The sequence below is a fragment of the Mercenaria mercenaria genome, chromosome 16 (genome assembly GCF_021730395.1).
Source record: "Mercenaria mercenaria strain notata chromosome 16, MADL_Memer_1, whole genome shotgun sequence".
In the NCBI taxonomy this organism is placed as follows: Eukaryota; Metazoa; Mollusca; class Bivalvia; order Venerida; family Veneridae; genus Mercenaria; species Mercenaria mercenaria.
The window spans coordinates 43,816,985-43,821,274 of NC_069376.1; positions in this window are offsets into that span (position 1 = coordinate 43,816,985).

Sequence of the window (4,290 nt, forward strand, 5' to 3'; positions counted from 1 at the left end):
TATTAGTTCGTTTTTGAGGTCAGCAATGTTTTGTACTTTTGATAATGGAACGGTCCGTTAGTTGGATAACGTTACTCAGTACGATAGCAGTTTTTACTGCAATGAGGCAAAGTAAATCGTGCTGATTTCCCCTAATCGGCAGTGAACTCTCAAACGTTAAAACCAAACATTACCGTCCGTAATCAAGGTCTTCGTATTGCTCTTGGTTCGTGTTGAAAGCTTGTAACGAATCCTTTCTTTATACAAGCCGAGAAAGACTGTCATTGCAATAAGCATTGAAGGTGGCTACAAACAAATTCAGTACTGCTTATAAAATCATTTTTAAACATGATTACTTTGATTCATGAGGAAGAAAAAAAAACAAAGTAAACCGTTTGGACTTCGCATAAAATACTTTACGAATGAAACTGACTTTAAATTCGATGATATAAAAGAAAATTTAACTCCGGATACACCACCATGGACCCTAGCTTCCTTCTCCTATTGTTCTTTTTATATGAAAACTGCCTGCAAAAAGTCCTTCTCGGGGTTAATGCATTGTCTTTCAAAAAGTCCATATTTTTTGCTACATTCCAAGCCACACTGGTAATTATGGAAACAAGGATGCTGATACTACACCAAAGAAATCCTTTTCATTACCCTTGACAGTCTAAATTGAAATGAACATATACTGATTTTAAACCAGATACAAATAAATACATTTTATTTTAATGACACTCGTCATATGATAATACTTCGTTCAATAAACTTCATGATATAAATCCTACTTTAGTTTAATGACACAAAGGAAACAGATCTGTTCGTAGGGAGAAAGTTGGTCACTTGCTCGTTGTCGAATAAGTCAGACCCTTTTGACTCATTCTTATCCTCTGAACAAAGATCACCTGAAGGTGTACCATGTCAAACCCCGCTTACTATTAAGACTGCGTGGACTTCGCTCCACAGCACAATACATATTGACGTTCATTCTTAGGAAGAGTTTACTCGGCAATAACTTATCATTTTAAAGCAGGTAGGCATTTATCACAAACTCTGAACATCATATATATTTTAATAAACATCATTTGCAATATTATTTTGTTTGCAACTAATATTTCTAACACTTTTTATCTATGTACGTTTATGCATAAATGTTTTTAGATATGCTTTACATTTTACGTTTTTATAAAGAGCTATAAAGTAAATGTATTTTATACTTCTTTTTTTCGATACAACTTCTCGGCGATATACATGTATGGCATTTTTGTGTCGATTCGGCGTAAAATCCAATTCACTCACTCACTCGAAGAACTGTAGCCCATCTTCCTTTTGATGCATCTCAATTTATTTCCGAGTCTATGTACAATTTGTTGTCGAAGAAATTATTATTCGGTTACCAAGCTTCTAGGTGCAAAGTCTAGCCCTGGACTCGGTCAAGGGACACCTTGACAGAACTGTGCAAGTAGATAACTTACTGGATGTACATGTACCTTATTCGTTTAGAGTAAATTGTTTCGTAATTATTAGTACAATATAAGGTTTTATTTTTAAAGGCTTCAAACATTTTTTGAGACTTGCAGCCTTAAAGTGATACATGGAGGCTGATAAGCCTCTCCCAATCTGACTAAAGTACATATCCTATTACGCTACGCTTAGGATCTGAGAACGAGCTATTGATAGCCTCGTTCTGACGACCCTTTTGCTAGCCAATCAGAGCTTAACTTACAACATTTTGCAAATCTATATTTAGCCTTGTTTTTTGATATTTACAATTCTTATGACGTAGTGTGTCAGATAGCCGGTTAGCTCAGTCGGTAGGCCACTTCCTCTGTAAGCGAGGGGTCCCGGGTTCGAGCCCTGAAATGAATGCACATTTTTCTTACTCTTTGACGTTCGAACAAGTCGTCCGATTGGTTCAAATAAAAATAGATTTGCGAAAATAAAAATAGCAATATTGGAAATCCAAAATACACAGAAGACTAATGTGAATGGATCATTCTCAGATCTTTGTTTAGAAGATCAAGTACTTTAGTCAGATTGAGCCTCTCCATACTTTAACATAGTGCTGTTATATTTCCTGGTTCTTTGGAATCATTGAGTGTCGATGTCTGTAATTTAAAATATAAATGTTGTCTTTCCAAATAGCGATGATTTTAAATATGCTCATGGTTGATTGGATTCAGTCAACAGAAATTTGATTCAATGGACCACAATATAACACATTTGAATTTCAGGTTATAAAACCAGAGTTAGAGGATCGTTCTTAAACATTCAGTCACCCGACTGTTTGTTTCTGAGATCAACTTGGAAACTGAGCAATGTTAGGATTGCATGGTAAGGCCGGTACCTAAACTCCATTCGCTGTGTTTTCGTTTTGATTGTGTTTCATGTCACACCGACATAATGTAGCTTTTAAATGCTTGATTAGAGTTAAGGTTCGTGTCAAGTCTTTTGAAACCACCCCTCGGGTGAATTTTTGTTTTAGTTTTTTACGCTACATATACCTTCGTTTATCATATAGCATATACCAAATTATTCATAATAAGTAGAAGAAACGTTCAAGACAGGTTATATTTTATTGAACAGCACATTTTGTCCTATATCACAAGACTTCGACAGTTCATGTTCTATTTTGTAGAAGATATTAAGCTTAATTTTTCAAAAGTATTTGTCATTACTTTTATGATTATTGTGTGTCTAACATATTTCTCCAGGTACTCCGGGAGTTGAAAGTGTTATAAACAATGGAAATTTAAAAAAAAAATACAAAAGTTGCAAAATGTGAATATCTATAAAAGTAAGTCAAAACTGGTAACAGTAACACTTGTTAATGAAACTTAATACATGTAGGTATATTACCACAAAGTATAAATAAAATCAAAAAACGTTTTGCGCAGACACCTCACTGGAAATATAAAAGTGATAGAGAACATAGTTCGAGGCACACATATAGAGGTTAAGGACCAGCTATATCAGAATAAACAGGGAGTGTTCATACGTCCTGATGGGAGTGTTCAGGAGCTCAAAGCACATGAAATACAGGAGTGGACTCGAAGGGTACAGATTATATATGTATTGCAATAAATGATCTTTGGTTGTTATTTTGTTTTAAGAAATGATTACATTTTTACTGTTTGGCAGTATATTTAAGAAGACATGGATTGGTGAAGATGAAGTAAATATATGGTAGTGTTTGCTCCTCTGGGGTGCCGTTAAAAGAGGCTTCTAGTTTTATTGTCTACTTTCCATTCTCAAAATGTTATTTTAAAGCATATTTGATAGCTGAATAGTGGTTTCCAGGGACAAAATATATAGTTGCTGCCGACCGATATTCCATTCAGGAACACTAGCAAAACATGCAAACCGTATATGTTAAGTAAAGAACAGAATCAAAATAAGAAGTTTCAACAATACCCTCAGGGTTAGATACGATAACCCTCTTTTAATACGGTTTTGACACACTTAATAACTCCAATTATTTGCATGGGGTAGATAGTTCCTCTTATGATAGTTTGGTCTTAAGTGTTCAGTTTATATTCAATTCAACGGTTCTTTACAATTCTATTTGTCTTGAAATTGAAGCAGAGACACATTTCAGGCTCATTGTTTAAATGTCCGCTAGTTAAGTTTGAAGAGCTCTAAAATGTGTGGTTTGACCCATCAGTGATACACGTAGATATCAAAATGTCATCATTTTCTGTCTGTATTGACTGTAAATGCAAAAAGAAGAACGAATGCTGTCAATGCTAAATAACATACATACAAATGTACATACCTATGTTGAAAGATTTGACAGCTTCCATTTACCTAACTTGGAAGGCCAAGGTATTTCTAAATCTCGTACGCAGTGGTCTCCCCTTACAATAAATTAATGTAGCACCAGGGGAGGTAATCTCTGCTGGGAGTTGAGTTTGAAATATATAATAAGAGGGTTATATTTTATTCAAGAGATACCATGGCGAGATGGGCAAACTGAGAAAAAACGATGGAAACCTACAAAGTGAGCTTCAGACAAAGGCAAGTGAATTACGTCAATTGGAGGAGAAGCTGCAACAGAAAAATGATGAATTACGAAGAAAAGAGATGGAACTTGATAGACAGAAGTCATCATTGAACCATATGTCAGATAAGAACAGACAGCTACAGGACGAGAACAATAAACTTAAGCAACATACAGAACAAAATGGAGCCCAGGTAATCTGGTTAAACCAATAAGTCCACACTTTTGGTGAAATGAAAATATGTAAAATCTTCTTTAAACTATTGTCTTTCTATATTGGCATGACATGTAAACTTACAGTTTTGCAAAGT